The 25,351-nt window shown below is 43.9% G+C and overlaps 1 pseudogene; it reads left to right on the top strand.

The window, feature by feature from the left end:
- Nucleotides 1-6,296: 6,296 nt before the first annotated feature.
- LOC123139352 (uncharacterized) lies at nucleotides 6,297-7,782 on the top strand (annotated as a pseudogene).
- Nucleotides 7,783-25,351: the final 17,569 nt, after the last annotated feature.

Raw genomic sequence — 25,351 nt, 5'->3', positions numbered from 1 at the left:
GATCATCGTGGAACATGTGGGAGCCAACATGGGTATCCAGATCCCGCTGTTGGTTATTGACCGGAGAACGTCTCGGTCATGTCTACATGTCTCCCGAACCCGTAGGGTCTACACACTTAAGGTTCGATGACGCTAGGGTTATAAAGGAAGTTTGTATGTGGTTACCGAATGTTGTTCGGAGTCCCGGATGAGATCCCGGACGTCACGAGGAGTTCCGGAATGGTCCGGAGGTAAAGATTTATATATGGGAAGTCCTGTTTTGGTCACCGGAAAAGTTTCGGGTTTTATCGGTAATGTACCGGGACCACCGGGAGGGTCCCGGGGGTCCACCAAGTGGGGCCACCGGCCCCGGAGGCTTGCATGGGCCTAGAGTGGAAAGGGACCAGCCCCAGAGTGGGCTGGTGCGCCTCCCACCCTTGCCCAAGGCGCAGCTAGGAGGGGAGAGGGGAAACCCTAGGCGCAGATGGGCCTATAGGCCCACCCTAGGGCGCGCCCCCTCTCTCCCCCTCTTGGCCGCCCCCTCCAAGTCCCATCTAGGGCTGGCCGCACCCCTTGGGGTGGGAAACCCTAAAGGGGGCGCAGCCCCCTTCCCCCCTATATATACTTGAGGTTTTGGGGCTGCCAACACATGAGAACTTCTCCTCTTGGTGCAGCCCTACCTCTCTCCCTACTCCTCCTCTCCCGTGGTGCTTGGCGAAGCCCTGCTGGATTGCCACGCTCCTCCATCACCACCACGCCGTTGTGCTGCTGTTGGATGGAGTCTTCCTCAACCTCTCCCTCTCTCCTTGCTGGATCAAGGCGTGGGAGACGTCACCGGGTTGTACGTGTGTTGAACGCGGAGGTGCCGTCCGTTCGGCACTAGGATCTCCGGTGATTTGAATCACGACGAGTACGACTCCTTCAACCCCGTTCTCTTGAACGCTTCCGCTTAGCGATCTACAAGGGTATGTAGATGCACTCTCCTTCCCCTCGTTGCTGGTTTCTCCATAGATAGATCTTGGTGACACGTAGGAAAATTTTGAATTTCTGCTACGTTCCCCAACAGAGACGTGGTGCAAACTCCGCCGGTGCATCCAAACCCCGTGATATGATATGCTCTATCACGCGTAAGCCTTATTATATCTTCCTCAAAACAGCCACCACCTACCTATTATGGCCTTTCCATAGCCATTCCGAGATATATTGCCATGCAACTTCCACTGCTTCCGTTTTGATGACTTGAGCATTCATTTTCATATTGCTTTGCATGATCATATAGCTGACATAGTAGTCATGGCTCAGCCACCGTGCATCATTTTTTATACATGTTACGCTAGATCATTGCACATCCTGGTACACTACCAGAGGCATTCATATAGAGTCATATTTTGTTCTAGGTATCAAGTTGTAATTTTTATTTCTTTTGAGTTATAAGTAAATAGAAGTGTGATGATCATCATTATTCATTATTAGAGCATGTCCCAGTGAGGAAAGGATGATGGAGACTATGATTCCTCCACAAGTCGGGATGAGACTCCGGACAATGAGAGAGAAAAAAGAAAAAAAAGAAGGGGCATTGTTACTATATTTTACCACACTTGTGCTTCAAAGTAGCACCGTGTTTTTCATATAGAGAGTCTCCTATGTAGTCACTTTCATATACTAGTGGGAATTTTTCATTATAGAACTTGGCTTGTATATTCTGATGATGGGCTTCCTCAAATGCCCGAGGTCTTCATGAGCAAGCAAGTTGGATGCACACCCACTTAGTTTTCATATTAAGCTTTCATACACTTATAGCTCTTAGTGCATCTGTCGCATGGCTATCCCTACTCCTCGCATTGATATCAATTGATGGGAATCTCCATAGCCCATTGGTTAGCCGCGTAGATGTGAGACTTTCTTACTTTTTTGTCTTCTCTATATTTACTCCTATCATCATACTCTATTCTACCTGTAGTGCTATATTCATGGCTTGTGCTCATGTATTGCGTGAGGGTTGAAAAAGCTGAAGCGCATTAAAAGTGTGAACCAATTGCTCGGCTTGTCATCGGGGTTGTGCATGATAAATACTTTGTGTTAAAAATACAGAGCATGACAAGACTATATGATTTTGTAGGGATAGCTTTCTTTAGCATTGATATTTTGAAAGACATGATTGTTTGTTGGGATGCCTGAGTATTGATGTCTTATGTCGAATTATAGACTATTGCTTTGAATCACTCGTGTCTTAATATTCGTGCCATGATTAGACATATGATCAAGTTTATGCTAGGTAGCATTCCACATCAAAAATTATCTTTTTATCATTTACCTACTCGAGGACGAGCATGAATTTAGCTTGGGGATGCTGATACGTCTCCATCATATCTATAATTTTTGATTGTTTCATGCCAATATTATACAACTTTTACATATTTTTGGCAACATTTTATATGATTTATTTGGACTAACATATTGATCCAGTGCCCAGTGCCAGTTCCTGTTTGTTGCATGTTTTTTGTTTTGCAGAAAATCCATCTCAAACGAAGTCCAAACGCGATGAACATTCATGGAGAATTATTTTGGAATTTATGTGATTTTTAGGAGGTGGAATCAATGCAAACGGGGGCCCACAGCCCTCAAGATACACCAAGGCGCGCCAGGGGGTGCCAGGCGCGCCCAGGTGTCTTATGCCCTCCTCGTAAGGCGGTTGGGGCCCTTCTTGTGGCGCAAGAAAGATAATTCATGGAAAAATCGTGTAAATATTTCAGCCCAATCGAAGTTACGGATCTCCGGGAATTTAAGAAACTGTGAAGGGCCAGATCTGAAAACGCAAAACAGAAGAGAATAGAGAGGGAGATCCAATCTCGGAGGGGCTCCCGACCCTCCGCCGCCATGGAGGCCATGGACAAGAGGAGGAACTCTCCTCCCATCTAGGGGGAAGCCAAGGAAGAAGAATAAGGAGGGGGGCTCTCTCCCCCTCTCTCGCCGCCGGGGCAAGGATCGTGACGACGATCTACATAAACAACCTTGCTACCTCAACACCGACTCTCTCTCCCCCTCTATGCAGCGGTGTAACACCACTTCTCCCCGCTGTAATCTCTACTTAAACATGGTCCTCAACTCCACATATTATTTCCCAATGATATTTGGCTATCCTATTGATGTTTGAGTAGATCCATTTTGTCCTAAGGGTTAATCGTGATCTTGGTTGGTATGATTGTATATTTTATTTATGGTGTTGTCCTACAGTGCCCTCCGTGTCACGCAAACGGAGGGGCCCCCGCTGTAGGGTGTTGCAATATGTTCATGATTCGCGTATGGTGGGTGGCGTGAGTGACAGAAGCACATACCCGAGTAAGTGGGTTGTTGCGTATGGGATAAAGAGGACTTGATACTTAACACTATGGTTGGGTTTCGCGACCTTAATGATCTTTAGTAGTTGCGGATTGTCGATGGGAACGATACCTATGGGAACACTAGAATCCCTACTGTGGTCGGCAGGCGCGGGGTTGCGAGGAGAGCGGGTCTAAGAGCCAGCACAAAATTCGTTTACCCAGGTTCAGGCCGCAAGAACGCGTAATACCCTAGTCCTGCTTTGGTGTGTATTTGAATGTTCTTGAGCTAGCTACGGTGCATGACTTGCCCAAAAGAGCCGAATCCCCCTCCAGTACGCCTCGGGCCTCCTTTTATAGGAAAAGGGGATGCCACAGTGGCACACCGGAGGTGGAAAGGGTACAGTGTACAAGCTTATCGCTTGTCGTTACGGGACAAGACACGTTAAATGCGCCCCTTAGGTGTACCCTCGCTTTGTTGCTGCCTCGCCTTGCTTCGACACGCGTACAGGACAGCGGGGCAGGCGGCACCATGTAGGCTGGCAGGCTGCTGCGGTGGCATGGTGGTAGTGTCTTCATGAAGATCTGCATGCCACCACGCAGGTGCTTGCTGATTTGGTCTTGGGGTCGCATGTAGCCATGTAGGTGCCAACCTGGCTGGCTGGGCTGGCAGCTGCATAGAAACGGTGGTGGAACCTTGGTGGGTGCGGGCCTGGCCACGACCCCGTTGATGTCTTCGGCAAGGGTCTTGCGGGGGCCCCGGCAAGGGTCTTGCCGTGGCGTCGTGGTCGTCCGCGGCAAGGATCTCGCCGGAGGTCTTGTGGATTTCCTTGGCAAGAGTCTTGCCGAGGATCACCATCTTCTGGTCCTCATCTGATCTGGAGTGTTCATGATCTTCACAAAGATCTGCATGTCATCGTGGAGGTGCCTCCCGAGCCTTGGTTCCAATGTGATTGTTGATATTGGAAACCTCGGACTCAAGGGCGGCGCGCTCTCCTGGCGTTTGGGCAAGTTGCCCGGCAAGGACCTTGCCGGGGCTACAGAATTCGCCCCCGCAAGGGTTTTTCCGGGGGAGTCTGCCTCGTCCTCTTGCTCTTCGCCTTTGTGTCTCTAGCCTTGGCGTTGCTTTGCTTGCCTCGCGGCCTCGGCTTCCCTCTACTGTCCTGCTAAGTGTGTCCGTGGGCGTGGCTCTGACTGCCCGTGCACAAGTAAGGGGTACAAAGGAGAGCCCCTACTTTAGTATACCGACACGGATGCTTGCTAGAGTTTCAATCATAAGTGCATTTGATCCAAGCAGAGAAAGTATGTTAACGCATGTCTCTCCCTCATGTAAAATTGTAAGAATGATTACCGGTACTTGTTATCAATTGCCTAGGGGCAAATAACTTTCTTGTTGACAAAAGTTGTCTACTTTTATTATCTTGCAATTTATTTGTAGTTTTATTCTCGCAAAGTACTCGTAGTTTTATTCTTGCAAAATAGTTTCATACTTGTTTTAGGTAAAGCAAACGTCAAGTGTGCGTAGAGTTGTATCAGTGGTCGATAGAACTTGAGGGAATATATGTTCTGCCTTTAGCTCCTCGTTGGGTTCGACACTCTTATTTATTGAAGAAGGCTACAAACGATCCCCTATACTTGTGGGTTATCACGGGTGTCTGTTTCTCCTACTTTAGTTGAATCGAATTTGACTACGACCGATCCTTGAATGTAACGCCCCGAGACCGATGCGCCAGGTGTCTTCTAGTTATTCGTCGTTGTTGCCATGTCATTCGCTTGCATGTTGCATCTTGCCATGTCATCATGTGCATTTCATCTACATGTTTTTTCAAAACTTGCATCCGCGCGGGTTCTTCCAGTTCTTTCCGTTGTCCGTTCTGAGCCCAACCACACTCACACGCCCCGTCACACCTCCCAGATCTTGTTTCATGAGTGGGAGAAAAACGTTCTCGGAATGGGCCGAGTTGTCGAGCGGTCTTGGTACATCACCGGTAGACCGCCTGTCAAATTTCGTTCCATTTGGAGGTCGTTTGATGCCTATACGGTTAACCGCGTTAACCGCCGGACCCCTTTCTCTTTGCATCCTAGCACCCCTCCGCAACAGCCCGCTAGCCCATCTAAACCCCCTCCATACTCTCCGTCGTTGGATCACGATCGTGTGGGCAAAAACCGCACCTCAATAGCCCTCTCCTAGCTCCCTCTATCTATATAAACACCTGCCCCTCCTCAAATCACGGGCAAAACCACCCCTAACCCTAGCCTCCCCCTTCATCGCGCCGTCGGACGTGTCCGCCCATGCCAGACACGGCCGCGCCACCGCCCCACACCAATCGAGCAGTGCCACGTTGCCCTCCGCCACCTCCCGCCGCCGCCGGCCCGCGGGGCCCGAGTCAGGCCCGCGCGGCCCTCCCGTCGCCGCCGCTCGCCCAGGCGCCTCCCCGAGCGAGGCTCGAGCCGCCCGCCGCCGTCCGCGCCTTCGCCCCGCCACGCCACTGCCGCAGTCCACCGCCGCCGCTGCGTCTTCACCACCTCCGACCACCTTGCCTCGCCGGCCCCTGCCGGAGTTCGCGCCGCCCGCTCTAAGTGCCGCCCCGCGTCCCTCCGCCGCCGTCCCGCTCGTCGCCGGCCGGATCCGGCCCGGGACTGCCTCTCCGTCGACCTCCCCGCACTCCGGCGGCTTCCTCGCCCTCGTCTCCGGTGAGCCGCCACCGCCTCAGTTTGCGTGCCCCGAAACCCTAGATCCGCGAGGTGTTTTTTTACTAAGTCCAAAGGAATTTCATCTCATGTGTGCATGTTTGCCCCGTGATAACTTTGTGCATGTTTACCCTATGATGATGTATGATATATCAAAATGTTCATCTCTTGATGCTCTACATGATGGATTAGTTTGCATTCATGTTACTAGTCATCTTGATGCCTTAATCTTCATTGCAAAACTGCTAAGTGGTATTAACTGCTAGAATCTGCTGCCTGTTAACATCAGTAGTGGACCCGTTGCACCAAATGGCGCAGAGACCTGCTGATTCCATGTTAGCGATGAAAAGTAATCCATGGTTTAGTTGCTTAGTTACATGAAAGCACATATGACAACAAATTTAATCTTCTAGAAAAACAGGGGTTTGTTGTCTACAATGAAATGTATATACACATTAAAATTTGGTAGCATGGAGTTATATTTGAAACAAATCTATGTAACAAATTCAATCCCCGTCAACGATGCACAAAAACATAAATGATTCTTCTACTACTCAGACTCATAGTCATAGTTCAAGTCTTCATCATCATCGCTGCTGTTGGAGTCCAAAGTTGGCCAATCCTCTCATCTTCATCTATGTTGGCAAAGGTGGCTTCAATAGCCTCTCTTCCGATTTTTGCGAAAAAGAAATCCTCTCTACCACACATCCCGCTCGGCATGAATGGCGGAAGCGAACATGACAGTTTTACGATTCTCTTCCTCTGCTCTCAAATGCAGTAATCCTCACATCAGTGCCTAAAGCATCACTGCTTGCTGCAGTTGCTCCTTCCTCTTGTATATTCCATGTTTATCAGGTAAAGATGTTGTAATCCACCTTAAAAAAAGAGAACATATACATTTACCTTAGGAAGCTCAAAATCTGGGTTCAATAAAACTACCATATCAATTGAGATAGAACCAAAACTACATAAGTAGCAAAGTTACCAACAACAAAAACAACAAGCATTTCTAACCCTAACACCATCAAAAGCATGAAAATGACACACAAGTCTTCTTTAGATAATCTTATAGCATCAGCTACAACAACTCGCAACAATGTCAAAGGAGTTCAGAAAGAAACTTTGGATTTGAATCAGCTTGAAAAAAATACATGGTGCCGAATTGAAAAACAATCCACATCTAAACAGAAAGACAGTAACTCTTGTTTGATGAATAGAGTACCACTGAAAGCTAAGTAGCACAGAGCCCCAGTCTAAGACACATACATCAACGAAGCCACTGAAAGAGGCTTTCAGAAATCACCAGATTCCATAGAGCTTACTAGTCTTTTCAAGAATGAGTATCACAATTCTGTAATCAAGAAGGCGAAGAGACAGAAACATGTCCTCAGTTCGTGTTCTGTTCAGCCAAAGCATGGAGAGTGAAAACATCGCAGATCAGATAAAGGTAGTTTCATTTTGTCTGCATATACTATACACAAGTAACTCAAGATAGCTTGATTTTCCTAAGGTTTTTATTTTTTTACATTGATAGATATTGATACACTTTTAGTTACCAGTGTCAACAACTATTTTAGAGACTACGCACTTTGTCGCTGAAAAGTTTGCTCGTACAAGGAACATGCTAGAAGCAATAGCCATCATGGGTTGAATGCCGTGGAGAAGAAAGGTGCTTCATTGTGAGAAAAAACAAAGAATGAGGGATACAAAGAAGGAAAAGGATATTTGCTTCAGCATGCCTGTCTCACTAAGACAAGCCTGCAAGAAGTCATTTTTTTTCGAGGTTAGTGTCTAGTTTATTAGCATTGAAATTTCTAGAAGCAGAGAACTGCATAACAAGCTCTAATGATGTATCCAAAAAGGGTTTGTGTAGAGGCCGAACTGAACAAAAGGAGGAGCTCACCAGGCGAATATGCAACCGGAAGGGAGAAGGGAGGATGCTTTGCTGTTCTCTGTGGCAATCTGGGTCGGAGTTGACAGCTCCACAACGTCATTAGGCGTGCATCTGTCGCGGGACACCCCTTAGCGGGCTTCTTTTTGTTCTATTATGCAAATAAAACTGCTACTTGTTTGCCATGAATAACCTGTCCGTCCATGTAGTATTTTCCATCTGCAGCATCATCAGGATTGAAGTACTGGACAAACCCAAATCCTCGAGGCTCCCTGCAATGTACCCAAGAAAGTAGAGATCATATCAATCCTTAAAATGGGTTAATAGATTATGCTCCTGAGCAATGTAACAGAGATTATTCAAAGTAAACAACGACCAAACCATTGTTACTCCCAACTATCAAAGACAACACACAGATCGAGTAAAACAAGTGAAATGCACATCGGCTGCTGACCTTGCACTCATAAGTACACCTTCAAATGCAACAAACATGTCCCTCTTCTTCATGATATCCACCATTGCATTAGATTCACAAACATAATATGAATTTTTGCAACAATGCAAGGTTTATTAAACACACATTTTGCTGTATTGATTTTCCTGGATAAGAGAGAACGTGGGAGCACCATTCTTACCAATTTTTTGGATCATCGCCTCACCTATCCTGCAAACTAGCAAGCAACCACAAAGGTAATCATGAATTTATAGCAACTATAACCGGTCATGAGAAAACAATATAAGAAATTGGCATGTGCAAGCTCTCAGTTCCTTGCCCGGTTTTGGCGGGGACGAACAAGCATACCCAGAGAAAATTTGCACCGCATGTCAGCTCCTAGTTAGCACTGGTATTGAAGGAAGCCCAACCATCTCGTGAGCATCCTCCTTGGAACTTTGATCTCCACTAACACTTCGACCCTGAGAAGCACAAAGAGCTGAAGATGATAAAAATAGCACAATCATTTCTCATCATCCTTGCATTTTGTAAGTGTTGAGGTTCAGAAATAAATACAATCAGTCATAATTGAGATGTAGAACGTTTCTAAACGACACTAAAATAAACAGAAGTAAAATAAGTATGTGTATGTGCAGAATCAGCAATACTGTGAGACATGGTATAATGCTGGATATTAGATATGATAAAAAATACCATAGATAACAAAACACAGGAAAGCACTCGACAAAACTTGCAGAACATGTTAGATAAACAGATTTGGCGTTCATGTCTTGCAGCAAATATCGACAAAATGGAGTTGCAGAAAGCACTCAAATTGCGCATGAACACCAAATCTGTTCTTGTGCACCACCTCCCTTCTATTAAACAACCATGACATACCCCATTTTTACAAAGGAAAAATAAGATCACAATAACAGTGACAGAGGACTCAAAATGGGATGTATGTCATGGCAATGCTAGAACCTATACTTGCATAGTTATATTCAATGCATATAAAATAAAGCTAATAAGGACGAAATCTGAATGAAAATGATGTCTATGTTTTAGAGGAGAAAGTGATAAAAACCAGCTAGGCATGGTAAAATATATTAACCTGTAGCCTAGCATTACTACCAAAGAAAATGGAGCCACTGGTCATGTCAATGGAAACATATAGAGAGCGTTTTACTTATTTTCACCATTGATTCTTCACATTTATGTGCTTTCCAAATAAAAGGTACATTAAAGCCTTGTGTCTTATGAAACCATCATGACACTACAATTCACAAAGTTTTATATGAATCACGGTGATAAGGAACCATCCAACCATACGAAAAAGATATCATCAAAGCATGTGGAGATAGCTACATCGTTTTGTACTTTAAGAAGAGGATTGTCATGATTTGTCAGTCTGAAACATATGGAGGAACCAATCTAGGGAAATGTCCACCTGGTTAAGAAGACATATGCTAGGAATCATCTACTGATCCAACAACCACCAGTGCTGATGATGCTTTACCCTTGCAAAGAACAGACTGCATAGGAACCTGAAGAAAACATGACAAAATAGTATAGATCAGTGTGGGAACCTGAAGATATCCTCAACAAAGACATGATAAAATATCAGTAGATAAGTGACTAATTAGTACGCTGATGAAACCAAGAACACACCCTCTTCAATCCTCAAGTCCTCGCCCTCTTCCTCAGCCAACCATCCTGGCTTCCGGCCACCGTCGTCGATCCCATGCTCACTGACCCGTGCTTGGTGGTAGGCAGTGGGGAAGTGGAAGAAGGATCCAGGAGTGGATCGAGCCGCCACCGACTGCCAGGTCTGCGAGGTCACACCTGATCTCACCGGTGCAGGCCAGTGACCCTCTCATGTCCGCCGCCGGACCTCCCTCCTCTCATTCCTTCTCTCCCTCTCTCCAATCTTCTCTGCCTATAGGTTGCTGCCGTCGCCGGAGAGGCTCGCCTCCGTGGCCGCATGCCTTGGATCCCACGAAGGTGGGAGGGCGGAGGAAGGGGGGTGGAGGCTGCTGGGGAGGAGTGAGGGTGTGGCGTCCCATCCATTGGGGGCTAGGGTTCATGCAGGAGGAGGCGATTGGGTGCGAGGCGTGCGGGAGGAGGGGATTGGGTGCGGCGTGTGGGAGGGGTGGACCGGGACTCCGTGAGGCTTTGTTCGGTTACACCTCCTCACAGGGGGATTGGGGTGGATTGGAGGAGGTTTTGACTTGTAGAGGATGTAAACCCTGCCAATCCCTCTCAAACCCCTCCATTTTCCCTGTCAACCGAACAGGCCCTGAGGCAGCGGGACTCGTGGGACGGCACGCGGCACACAGGCAAATGTCACGCAGTGAAATTTAACCCAGCCAATAGGGAGAGACACTGAGCCTACGAGTCATGGACCTCAAAAAATAAACCGCAAGGAGAAAGTCACAATAAAGATCAGACGGACCTGGGTACTCGGTTGACCAGATTCAAGGCAATCGGACGGCCAGGAACATCCCAATCCGAGGGACCTTCGTGGAGGAGGGCCGGCTAGCATCCTTTTAGGTTTAAATGTATGCATCTTGTGAGTGATGTAACTTTGTCCATGTTAATTCTATGGTGATGATCTTGATATGTAGATGTTTATCTCAGAGTGCTCTACATGTTGGTGTGCTTTTCATTCATGTTAGGGCGAATATTGACATGTTAGTCTCTGTTGCAAAAGTGCTTGCTGATGTAAACTGCTGAAAATTGTTATAACTTGCCTATTTGTCTTTTATATATCTTTTTGTGTGATTTTCTTTTGAGCATCATGTCAACATGTCCTAGGAGCATAATTATGCCATGTTTACTAGGGTGCAATCCACTTATTTTGATATGCCTTGTGGTGAGTGCATAAAGCTTGGGAAGTGGGAAACTTGTTGTTAATGTTCTGTTAAGTCTGAATCTGTCATATCATGTTGCTATGTTTACTTGAAGCTACCATCTAAACCATGCATAATCTCGAGATGCTTAGTTGACATGTTTTGATGTCCATGTTATGCTCTATTATGCCATGCCTTTTGATGCCTCATATAAGTCACGTAGAATATGTTTTCATTGCCATGAACATGCCTAAATGATGTTCCAGTTTTCTGTTAACTTCATGATGCCATGTTGTGAGCTTGATATTATTTAATCTATGCCTCTTTTGGAGATGCTCCAATTACATGAATGGAAGTATGCTATGAGTACTTTCTTAACATGTCATGTTTGTTAATTTTAGACTTCATATGACCTCTGTTACATGCTTGCAGACATGCTATGATAATGTTGCTGTTTTACACTTGCTGAAACTGTTTCAACGTTCAAACTTGTCTTGTTGGTTCCCATTAATTCATGAGCCATATGCATATGATGCCTTGATGTTATTTTCTCTTTGTTATGTATAATTTGATGAAATGCTCTTGGTTGCTATGTATAGTTGCCGTAGCATCTTTGTTTCATGCCTCCAACATGTCATCATATTAACTTTCCTCATGCATATGCCCTGTTTTTCACTGTCATAATCTGTGTTATTAAGTTGCTTTTTGCATTGATCATCTTGGATTAATCTTGATGCCTATGAACTTGAACCTTAATGATATTTGAAAATGTAATCTGTACTTTGAGTGCATATCAAGTTTGTGTTCATATGGTTCCTGTAGCATGTTGTTTTGATGATTGCAAAGTGCCTACTTGCTGTTTTGGGTAGATTGTTGTTATAACTTGTTTGGAGTATGTGTTGCACAGTTGCTTCGTTTGGAGCATGCTTTATATAAAACTTGCTTAGAATTGCATGTAGTTTCATATTATCTTGTTGCATCCATGTTTTGAGCATGTGAGCTTGATGTTTGAATGCATTTTGCATCAATGCCATATTTAACTTGTGTTGGTCACATCTTCTAGGCCGTAGCTCTGAATTAAATAAACCTTATATGTAACTTGACTAGAAAAATGTGTAGATCATCTTGGTGCACTTTAACTTGCTGTTTAACAACTTTAACGTGATGTGTTATTCAGATCTGGACCAATTTCGAAATTTGCATATGAGGACTTACCGGAATTATTATATGTTGTTTCTGGCCTCATTTAAACTTGCTTTCATGTGATGTTCTTGTATGCATCATCTCTTGCCATGAGTAGCATAATGTAGCCTTGTCATGCATCATACTTGGTTGAGCATCATGCCATGTCTATGTGTTGTGTGTTTACCATGTTGTTTGCTTCTTTCCGGTTGTGCTTCTTCTCGATAGTTCATGTTTCGTTGCGATCGTGAGGATTCGTTCGACTATGCTTGGTTCATCTTCTTCATGGACTCAATCTTCTTCCTAGCGGGATTTCAGGAAAGATGACCGTTACCCTGGATCTCACTACTATCATTGTTATGCTAGTTGTCTCGATGTTATCGCTATGTCGCGCTACCCACCACTTGTTTATCAGGCCTCCCTATATGCCATGAAACAACCTCTAACCTTTTTCAACATCCCAACAAACCGTTGTTTGGCTATGTAACCGCTTTGCTCAACCCCTCTTATAGCGTTGCTAGTTGCAGGTGCAGTTGCAGGTTGTTCCATGTTGGGACATGGATATCATGGGATATCAAAATATCTCTTATTTAATTAATGCACATATATACTTGGTAAAGGGTGGAAGGCTCGGCCTTTTTCTTGGTGGTTTGTTCCACTCTTGTCGCCTTAGTTTTCGTCATACCGATGTTATGTTCCTTGATTTTGCGTCCCTAACACGATGAGGGTTTATGGGCCCCTCTTGACAGTTTGCTTTGAATAAAACTCTTCCAGCAAGGCCCAACATTGGTTTTACCATTTTCCCAACATAATAACTAAACTTGACATTAATTTTATGCATAGGGAGTTAGCGCTACCCGAGGAGTAATTCTACGTAATATAGAGGGGCCAGTGCTGATGGTGTTGGTCCCAAACTAGAGCACCGTGCGGGACCGCCCCTTGGCAACTTGGGGTATTTTGGTACATGTACGCTTAGCTCATCCGTCGTGGCCTAAGACGAGATACGTGCGGCTACTATCAGGGTGTTGGCACGTCGGGAAGTCTTGCTGGACTTGTTTTACCATTGTCGAAATGTCTTGTGCACGGGATCCTGAGTCTGATCGGATGTCCTGCGATGGAGGATTGTCTTCGCGGATCGTGAGCTTGTCATGGGCTAATGTGACAGTCTAGTTTTTGCCCTCTCTTCTTTGCCTAGTTTTCAGTTGATTTGGATTTGAGTTTGGAGTTTTTGAATCATTTCATTTGGACTTAACCACTTGGGTACCCCTTGACTTTCACCCAAGTGCTTCTACTCCTTCTCAAGCCACCACTTCACCTCTGGATCATCTTAAAATACCACTTGGAATATTTTTCTTAAAGGAAAAATATTCATTTTTCCCTCCAAAACCCTAGCTAGCCCTTTGTGCTCCAAAGCAACCCTAATTTCTCTTGCCCCTAAAATCCTGAGAAAAATCCCAATTATTCTTTGAACCTTAGGGCACCTTTCTGAGCAAAAATATTTCATCACTCTTTGGAATATTTTGGCTACAGAAAATATTTTCATTTGTGGACAGAAATGGTAGTTTATACAACAACTACCATTTTACTAGCTCCTTTGTAGCTGGTTTTTCTTGTGCCTCTTTACCTTAGTAAGTGTTGGCTAGCCTCCAAAGCTCAGCCCTCACTCCTAGTGGTTTGACCATAGTAAGCCTCCAAAGTTACTGTCTAGAAACTTGCTTGGAGTACAAATTCATTTCTACTGCCCCTGGAACCAAACCCAACCATGGTAACACTCCAAACTACCAAAGACTACATGCTAAACATGAAGTTAGTGCTTAGGCTGGCCTGATGTCATAGTTCACGCGGTGACCGCGTTCGTCCACGTGTGCTGGCATGCAAAACACGCACTCTGAGTGCCGCCAAGCGCTCTGTTGCGCGCGTGCTTGCTGATACGTCTCCAACGTATCTACTTTTCCAAACACTTTTTCCCTTGTTTTGGACACTAACTTGCATGATTTGAATGAAACTAACCCGGACTGACGCTGTTTTCAGCAGAACTGCCATGATGTTGTTTTATGTGTAGAAAAGAAAAGTTCTCGGAATGACCTGGAAATCCATGGAGGCACTTTTTGGAATTAATAAGAATTTTTGGCGAAAGAATTAATGCCAGGGGGCCCACAGCCTGTCCACGAGACAGGGGGCGCCCCCCTAGGGCGCGGCCTCCTATCTCGTGGGCCCCCTGGACCTCCACCGACCTCAACTCCAACTCTATATCTTCCGTCTCGTGGAGAAAAAAGCAGAGAGAAAGTTTCATCACGTTTTACGACATAGAGCCGCCGCCAAGCCCTAATATCTCTCGGGAGGGCTGATCTGGAGTCCGTTCGGGGCTCCGGAGAGGGGGATTCATCGCCGTCGTCATCATCAACCATCCTCCATCACCAATTTCATGATGCTCACCGTCGTGTGTGAGTAATTCCATCGTAGGCTTGCTAGACGGTGATGGGTTGGATGAGATTTACCATGTAATCAAGTTAGTTTTGTTAGGGTTTGATCCCTAGTATCCACTATGTTCTGAGATTGATGTTGCTATGACTTTGCTATGCTTAATGCTTGTCACTAGGGCCCGAGTGCCATGATTTCAGATCTGAACCTATTATGTTTTCATGAATATATGCGTGTTCTTCATCCTATCTTGCAAGTCTATAGTCACCTATTATGTGTTATGATCCGACAACCCCGAAGTGACAATAATCGGGATACTTCTCGGTGATGACCGTAGTTTGAGGAGTTCATGTATTCACTATGTGTTAATGCTTTGGTCCGGTTCTCTATTAAAAGGAGGCCTTAATATCCCTTAGTTTCCATAGGACCCCGCTGCAACGGGAGGGTAGGACAAAAGATGTCATGCAAGTTCTTTTCCATAAGCACGTATGACTATTTACGGAATACATGCCTACATTACATTGATGAATTGGAGCTAGTTCTATATCACCCTATGTTATAACTATTGCATGAGGAATCGCATCCGGCATAATTATCCATCACTGATCCATTGCCTACGAGCTTTTCATATATTGTTCTTCGCTTATTTACTTTTCCGTTGCTACTGTTACAACTACTACAAAAACCCAAAAACATTTATCTTTACTTGTTGCTACCGTTACCTTTATTATCATACCACTTTTGCTACTAAATACTTTGCTGCAGATACTAAGTTATCCAGGTGTGGTTGAATTGACAACTCAACTGCTAATACTCAAGAATATTCTTTGGCTCCCCTTGTGTCGAATCAATAAATTTGGGTTGTACTTCACCCTCGAAAGCTGTTGCGATCCCCTACACTTGTGGGTTATCAAGACTAATTTCTGGCGCCGTTGCCGGGGAGCATAGCTCTATTCTCTGAGTCACTTGGGATTTATATCTGTTGATCACTATGAAGAACTTGAAAGACGCTAAGACCAAGATTTTGCCCTCAACTACGAGGGGAGGTAAGGAACTGCCATCTAGCTCTGCACTAGATTCTCCTTCCGTTATTAGTAGGCTTGCGACACCTAAACCTGCTACTGCTATGAATTCTGATATGTCGCATGTTATTGATGATGCCACTTCTGCTATGCATGATGAAACTACTTCTGTGCGTGATACTACTTTGCCATTAGGTGAATTTCTAGATGAACAACTTGCTAGAGTTAGGGGGAATGAAAATATTGAAGAACCTATTATTGATGATAGTGATGATGAACGTTCCCCCAATGATTATGTATTACCTGTTGTTCCTAAGGGTTATGTTATGAATGAAGCAGCTGCTATGGAAATTCTTGCTTGCAATGATAGAAATGATCTTAAGAAATTATTAGCTAAATGGAAGCAGCAGTCTCTTAATGCTAGAATGAAACCCGATCCTGCTTTTGCTACTTCACCTATCTGTGTTACTGATAAGGATTATGAATTCTCTGTTGATCCTGATATTATTACTTTAGTTGAATCTGATCCTTTTTATGGCCTTGAATCTGAAACTGTTGTGGCACATCTTACCAAGTTGAATGATATAGCCACCCTATTTACTCATGATGAGAAGTCTCGCTATTTATATATCCTTAAGATATTTCCGTTCTCATTAAAGGGTGATGCTAAGACTTGGTATAATTCTCTTGCTCCCGGTTGTGTGCGCAGTCCCCAGGATATGATTTATTACTTCTCTGCTAAATATTTCCCTACTCATAAGAAACAAGCTGCTTTGCGGGAAATATATAATTTTGTGCAAATCAAAGAAGAGAGTCTCCCACAAGCTTGGGGGAGGCTTCTCCGATTACTTAATGCTTTGCCTGATCATCCTCTTAAGAAAAATGAAATACTTGATATCTTTTATAATGGACTAACCGATGCTTCCAAAGACTACTTGGATAGTTGTGCTGGTTGTGTTTCAGAGAAAGAACAGTCGACGAAGCTGAAATATTATTGAATAATATGTTGACTAATGAAAATAATTGGACTCTTCCTGAGGCAGTTCCTGAACCAATTGAGCCAACTCCTGAGCCTATTCCTAAACCCACTCCGAAGAAGAGAGGTGTTTTATTTCTCAGTCCTGAAGATATGCAAGAGGCAAAGAAGTCAATGAAAGAGAAAGGTATTAAAGCTGAAGATGTTAAGAATTTACCACCTATTGAAGAAATACATGGTCTTAATTTACCGCCTAAAGAACCACATTATCTTGATAACCCGACACAGGTAGTAAAAGTAAATTCTCTCTATAGATATGATAAAGTTGAAATACCCTCTACTAAATTTCATAGCCCATGCTTAGATGAATTTGATGACTTTATGGCTAGACAAGAAAGTTTTAATGCTTATGTTGGTAGAGAGTTAAAGAATAATGCTTTCGAGATAGGACGCGTAGGTGATAATCTGGCTAGAGTTAAAGATGAACTTCACCGCGTTAGCAAATATGCTTCTATGGTAGGTTTCTACTCAAGCTGAGCAGGTACTCAAAGCTCAAAATGATTTGCTTGATGAATTGAATAATAAAAATGACTTTGCCGTTAGAGTGGCTACTAGAACTGGTAGAATGACTCAGGAACCTTTGTATCCTGAAGGCCACCCTAAGAGAATCAAGCAAGATTCTCAGAGAAATAATTTAGAGGCACCTAGTTCTTCTAAAAAGAAGAAGAAGAAAGATGATAGAACCTTGCATGCTTCTAGTGAACCTACTGTAGACACACATGAGAATCCTAATGATATTTCTATCTCTGATGCTGAAACACAATCAGGTGATGAACATGAACCTAGTGATAATGTTAATGATAATGTTCATGTTGATGCTCAACCTAGCAAAACAATGATGTAGAGATTGAACCTGTTGTTGATCTTGATAACCCACAATCAAAGAATCAACGTTATGATAAGAGAGATTTTGTTGCTAGGAAGCACGGTAAAGAAAGAGAACCATGGGTTCAGAAACCCATGCCCTTTCCTCCTAAACCATCCAAGTCAAAGGATGATGAGGATTTTGAGTGCTTTGCTGAAATGATTAGACCTATTTTCTTACGTATGCGCTTAACTGATATGCTTAAAGTAAATCCTTATGCTAAGTATATGAAGGATATCATCACAAATAAAAGAAAGATACCGGAAGCTGAAATTTCCACCATGCTTGCTAATTACACTTTTAAGGGTGGAATACCAAAGAAACTTGGAGATCCGGGTGTTCCAACTATACCATGCTCCATTAAAAGAAATTATGTCAGAACTGCTTTATGTGATCTTGGAGCCGGTGTTAGTGTTATGCCTCTCTCTTTATATCGTAGACTTGAATTGAATAAGTTGACACCTACTGAAATATCTTTGCAAATGGCTGATAAATCAACTGCTATACCTGTCGGTATTTGTGAGGATGTGCCTGTTGTGGTTGCAAATGTCACTATCTTAACGGACTTTGTTATTCTTGATATTCCCGAGGACGATAGTATGTCTATTATCCTTGGTAGACCTTTTCTTAATACTGCAGGGGCTGTTATTGATTGCAACAAAGGCAATGTCACTTTTCATGTTAATGGCAATGAGCATACGGTACACTTTCCGAGGAAACAATCTCAAGTTCATAGCATCAACTCTATTGAAAAAGTTCCAACTATCATTTTTGGAGGTTTTGAATTTCCTCTCCCTACTGTCAAGAAAAAGTATGATATTCTTATTGTTGGGGATTTTCATATCCCCGTTGAGGTAACTTAGTGTTATTCAAATTTCTCCGGTTCCGTGTTATTCGGAATGAGTTTGTTAACAAGACTTGATCAACCTTGTTAGCGGGTTCATTTTGATGATCACGAGATGGATGAAACTAGAAGGCACAACCTTCTGTACCCTCTTTTTACTTTCTGTTATTTAGTATAAATAAAGCAAAAATAGTATTATCCGTCTGTTTTCTGAATTATCCGTGCATTAAAAAATAGTCCGAAAATAAAAGTGCTCCAAATGCCCTGCAAATTTAGTATGATTTTTTCTGGAATATTTGAGGATTTTAGGCACTGAAAACACTGCAGAGGGGCAAGCACCAGGCCACGAGAGAGGAGGGCGCCCCCACCCCTGTAGGGCGTGCCCCCTGTCTCGTGGGCCCTTGGTGGCTCCCTCCACTTATGCCAGCACCCACACACTCCTTCTTCTACCCAAAAAAATCCCCATCCAGCTCAAGCACGAGTTCTAGCTCGTTTTGCTGTGATTTTCGATCTCCTTGCTCAAAGCTCCATTCACAAAACTGCTTTGGGAGATTGTTGCTTGGTATGTGACTCCTCCATTGGTCCAATTAGTTTTTGTTCTAGTGCTTTATTCATTGCAAATTTTTGCTGCTTAGGTGACCATGTTCTTGAGCTTGCATGTTAAATTTTTGAGGTCCCAAGCAATTCCAGTGCATGATATGGGCTCTAGGCACTTGTAGGAGTAGTTGCTATCAATCTTGTTTAGTTTTATCCATTTTTATTTCGAAGTCACTAAAATTTCAGAAATTTTCAGAAAATATTAAGGAGGCTCTTTAAAGGCTCTTCTAGCCAAAGCTCTGAGGAAAAACAAGCCAAAGAGAAGGAAAAAGCCAAGTATAATCTTCCTCGCTTAGCGGAAGTACGGTCGTGTGAATGGCCATGCGAGGATTTCTTGAAAGAAGCCAGAATTCATGAAGACTTTTATGCTTTAATTGAGACTGCAGGCCTCACCGGTTTCATCAACGACTGAATCGATCAGTATCTCTTACTTACCAATACTTTCATACAAAACTTTTGTTATTATCCTAAGAAATCACCGCCTGCAGTATCATTTCATTTATATGATGAATTCAAAGAAATGTCTTTACGTCATTTTTGCACGGTATGTAGGATACCTTATGAGGGAGAATTAGATGAACCCCATCGTGAAGATGTGGGTGGCTTTGTTAATAATATTGCTGTAGAGGAGCCAAAGAAGGGCTCCGAGGCGAAGGTCTCTAGCATACACTTTCCTGTTTTACGCTACTTTGCCATATTTGCTAGTAGATGCCTGATTGGTCGTGGAAATAGTGGAAATTTGAGCGTTCCAGATATTATTATTCTTCAACACGCTTTGCTGGGAGACAATACTTTTAATATGGGTGTCGTCGTTGCTAAACGGCTAGCCCTGAATCGTACAAAAGCCCCCATATTTGGAGGTATCTATGCTGCACGTCTTGCTAGACATTTTCAGATACCCATTAGGCACCATGAGGAAAAGGAGACAATATTGCCTCCTCACATTTTAGATTACAAGAGCATAGTAGCACACAAGTTTATTGTTGACAACGAAGATAGGATGCTCTTGTATAAACTTAGATTCGATAAGAAACACTTCGAGATTATTATTTTTCCTGCGCCTTTGTTGTTTGATTTGCTTGCAGAAAATGTTCTTGTCACACCGGAAGCGGTGAACAACCATCGATCCCAAGCTTTTACTCCTGAACCTGAACCTGAGCCGGAACCTGAGTTGGACCCTTATCGTGCATCATCTGTCCAGTGGGATCCGGAGATGACCAACCAGTGGTATCCTGATTATACCTCTCATTACACCAGAGAGAGTAGCGGCGGTCCTTGGTATTAAACCAACTTAGGCCAAAAGCCTAAGCTTGGGGGAGTACGTATTTCTCACCGACTTTACATTCATGTTCACACACTAGTTGTCGGTGCTCATACTCATTCATTGTATTATCCATGTTAGTTTAAATTTTTTTTTCTAGTTTTCTTCTTGTGTGTTTGATAAACCTTGAGAAAAACCAAAAAATTAGTTAGTTTAATTTCCTTGCTTGTAGTAGAATTAAAGTGAAAACCCAAAAAGATTTCTCGTTCTTCTTTTACTTGTTGGGAGCTTTCCCGTGTAAATAGTTCTATTTTATTTTCTTTCCTTTAGGGGTCGAGAAGACCATATTGAAAATGCTTAGTGGCTCTTATATGCATGATTGTTTATTTAATTTAGAGCCCATATTACTTGTCTTCTCTCTTGAGTTGAATGCTTGCAGATTCCAGCTTAGTCCAATGCACGTGCACTCTTATTATTATACACATCGTTCGGTCGTGCAAGTGAAAGGCAATAATGACGATATAGGATGGACTTATTGGGATGAGAAAAGCTGGTATGAACTCGACCTCTCTTGTTTTTGTAAATATGATGATTCATCATTCCTGAGTCAGCTATTATGAAGTAAACATATTTGCAATGACATTTAGAGATTATAGTCATTTGTGCCATGCTTGATTAGCTATGAGTTATAATGGTTTACCTTGCGTGCCAACATGCTATTAGAATGATTATGATGTGGTATGATGGGATGGTATCCTCCTTTGAAAGTATTAAGTGACTCGACTTGGCACATGTTCACGCATGTAGTTGAATCAAATCAACATAGCCTTCACGATATTTATGTTCATGGTGGATTATATCCTACTCATGCTTGTACTCGGTGTGAATTAATTTTAATGCATGCTTACGACTGTTGTCGCTCTCTCAGTTGTTCGCTTCCCAGTCTTTTGCTAGCCTTCACCTGTACTAAGCAGGAATACTTCTTGTGCATCCAAATTCCTTAAACCCCAAAGTTGTTCCATATGAGTCCATGATACCTTCCTATATGCGGTATCTACCTGCCGTTCCAAGTAGATTTGTATGTGCCAAACTCCAAACCTTCAAATGAAATTCTGTTTTGTATGCTCGAGCAGCTCATGTTACAGCTAGGGCTGCCTATATCTTCCATGCTAGGTGGGTTATTCTCAAGAGGGGTGGACTCCGCTCCTCATTCACGAGAAAGGGCCGGTAACCGGGATGCCCAGTCCCATGATCCAAAAGATCAAAGCAAATCAAAATAATTAAACAAAACTCCCCCAGAATTGTTGTATGTTGGAGGCACTCGTTGTTTCGAGCAAGCCATGGATTGATGCTTGTTGGTGGTTGGGGAGTATAAACCTTTACCATTCTGTTTGGGAACTGCCTATAATGCATGTAGTATGGAAGATACAGCCATCTCATAGATGTTGTGTTGACAGTGAAAGTATGCCGCTCAAAGTGTTATTCAATCTCTATTTTAAAATCGAGCTCTGGCACCTCTACAAATCCCTGCTTCCCTCTGCGAAGGGCCTATCTATTTACTTTTATGTTGAGTCATCACCCTTCTTATTAAAAGCACCCGCTGGAGAGCACACTGTCATTTGCATTCATTATTACGGGTTTATATTGGGTATGACTTGACTATATCTCTTTTACCATGAATTACAATGTTTAGTCAGTCCTTGATATTTAAAGGTGTCTGCATTTATGTTTTGCGGTCTCAGAAAGGGCTAGCGAGATACCATTTTGTATATCATGTTATAATTATTTTGAGAAAGTGTTGTCATCCGAGTTCTATTATTATGGCTCGCTAGCTGATTATGCTATTGATATGAGTGATTGTGAGAGCTAAGTATTATTATGAGTATGGTTAGTTCATAATATTTGCTGAAACTGGAATGCTGGCTTTTCATGTTTACAACAACAAGAGCAAACAAAGTTTGTAAAAGTTTTTCTTTATCACTTTCAGTTTATCAACTGAATTGCTTGAGGACAAGCAAAGGTTTAAGCTTGGGGGAGTTGATACGTCTCCAACGTATCTACTTTTCCAAACACTTTTGCCCTTGTTTTGGACTCTAACTTGCATGATTTGAACGAAACTAACCCGGACTGACGCTGTTTTCAGCAGAACTTCCATGATGTTGTTTTATGTGTATAAAAGAAAAGTTCTCGGAATGTCCTGGAAATCCACGGAGGCACTTTTTGGAATTAATAAGAATTTTTGGCGAAAGAATTAATGCCAGGGGGCCCACAGACTGTCCACGAGACAGCCCCCCCCTAGGGCGCGACCTCCTATCTCGTGGGCCCCCTAAACCTCCACAGACCTCAACTCCAACTCTATATCTTCCGTCTCATGGAGAAAAAAATCAGAGAGAAAGTTTCATCATGTTTTACGACACGGAGCCGCCGCCAAGCCCTAATCTCTCTCGGGAGGGCTGATCTGGAGTCCGTTTGGGGCTCCGGAGAGGGGGATTCATCACCGTCGTCATCATCAACCATCCTCCATCACCAATTTCATGATGCTCACCGCCGTGCGTGAGTAGTTCCATCGTAGGCTTGCTGGAAAGTGATGGGTTGAATGAGATTTACCATGTAATCAAGTTAGTTTTGTTAGGGTTTGATCCCTAGTATCCACTATGTTCTGAGATTGATGTTGCTATGACTTTGCTATGCTTAATGCTTGTCACTAGGGCCCGAGTGCCATGATTTCAGATCTGAACCTATTATGTTTTCATGAATATATGTGTGTTCTTGATCCTATCTTGCAAGTCTATAGTCACCTATTATGTGTTATGATCCGACAACCCCGAAGTGACAATAATCGGGATACTTCTCGGTGATGACCGTAGTTTGAGGAGTTCATGTATTCACTATGTGTTAACGCTTTGGTCCGGTTCTCTATTAAAAGGAGGCCTTAATATCCCTTAGTTTCCATGAGGACCCCGCTGCAATGGGAGGGTAGGACAAAAGATGTCATGCAAGTTCTTTTCCATAAGCACGTATGACTATTTACAGAATACATGCCTACATTACATTGATGAATTGGAGCTAGTTCTATATCACCCTATGTTATAACTATTGCATGGGGAATCGCATCCGGCATAATTATCCGTCACTGATCCATTGCCTACGAGCTTTTCATATATTGTTCTTCACTTATTTACTTTTCCGTTGCTACTGTTACAACTACTACAAAAACCCAAAAACATTTATCTTTACTGTTGCTACCGTTACCTTTATTATCATACCACCTTTGCTACTAAATACTTTGCTGCAGATACTAAGTTATCCAGGTGTGGTTGAATTGACAACCCAACTGCTAATACTCAAGAATGTTCTTTGGCTCCCCTTGTGTCGAATCAATAAATTTGGGTTGTACTTCACCCTCGAAAGCTGTTGCGATCCCCTACACTTGTGGGTTATCACTCGCTGCCCAGCCTGCCCGAGCGTGACAAACCACGCCACCATCTCCATCTCCATCCCCTTAACTCCTCCCTGGCACTCGCCGACGCCGGAGCTCGCCGCAGCGGGCACGTGCACGGTCCGGCCAACGACATAGTGCGCGGTGCACTGTGCTCGTCATCTTCCCCCTTGCCCCTGTGCTCGTCCGCGCTCGCCTATAGTTCCCACGTGAGCTCCGTCCTCTTCCCCCTCTCTCACTGGCGCCATTCGTCGCCAGGCGCTGTGGACAGGTGTCCTCCGGCGGAGCCCGAAACCCCCCCTGCCGCTTGCCTATAAATGTCGCCACCCCCAGCCTCCTCGAGCACCCGCAGCCACTCCCACACTCACCCCAACCTAGTAGGAAGCCGCAGCCCGGCCGGGCAGGCCGCGGGCTGCCGTCCCTGAGCCCGAGCTCGCCGGCGATCCCCTCGGATCGTCCCCGCAGCTCCAGCCCCTCCTAGGCCAGGGCAACCCTGCCAGGGCCTCCGCCACTCTTCGGTGAAGCTGTTCCGCCCTGTTGGAGCCCCTGGAGCCTCCCCTAGCCGCCGTCGTCTTCATGTTGGCGACCGCTGCCCTCTGCCTCCGCTGGAGAGGCTGTTTCCGACACCGTCCGACCACCCCTAGCCACGCTATGGGTATGGGCAGGTGCGCCATCATCTTCTCCTTCGACCCCCCTCTCGTTTGGCCCTAAGAGCCCTCGCCGTTGGCGTGCGCTCCGGTGAAGCTCCGCCACTCTTTGTTTCCCTCTCCCCCTCCTTCTCACCTGACTAGCTGGGCCCGCTAGTTAGACACTCTGTACGCGTGCGAAGCGGTACGAGTGGTGGTGCCCTGGGCTTTTACGCCTTCGACGTCACCCCCCAGTCTGTTTTATTTTTATTTAAACTCATTTAAATCCAGAGAACTTCAAACAGCCACAACTTTTTATCTGTAAGTCCAAATGCATTGATTCTTTTTGCATTGTGTTCTTTGTCCAAAAATCTAGCAGCACCCAAAAGATGGGATTTTTCCTTGTTGTCTAGATTTTCTTGTGAATTTCAGAAGGTTTTTTGATGTTTTCTTTTTGTGGTTTTATTTATTTTCAGAAGAGCAGGCTTGTCTTGAGGATCACCAGGAGGCTTGTGAACCTCATATGCACTAAGGCAAGCGACAACAACATCTTCATAGTGCCACTTCAATATTTGTGATTTTCCTACTTGAACTTATGATTATTCATGCATTTAAATTATTAATATGATAATTATATTCTGTTAGATGCTTGTTATATTAAATATGCTTGATTTACAGAAAGTTTGAAGTGAATCTTGTTGATAAGCTAACAAGGATTTAGTTATGAGTAATGCTAAGATAATATGGTTATGGAGATAAATAATTAGAGAAATCAATTTTGCATGATGAAAAATGATGAGTTTGCTAGAAAAGATTCTGGTTTAAGTGAGGTTTGATCTTAACCAGAGGAGTATCATGAGTTGATGATTGCTCCGTGGGAGCGTAGTTGACTTAG

The sequence above is a fragment of the Triticum aestivum genome, chromosome 6B, assembly GCF_018294505.1.
Source record: "Triticum aestivum cultivar Chinese Spring chromosome 6B, IWGSC CS RefSeq v2.1, whole genome shotgun sequence".
NCBI classification, from domain to species: domain Eukaryota; kingdom Viridiplantae; phylum Streptophyta; class Magnoliopsida; order Poales; family Poaceae; genus Triticum; species Triticum aestivum.
The sequence above is the reverse complement of the archived record's forward strand: the minus strand, read 5'-3'. Positions and strand labels throughout refer to the sequence as shown.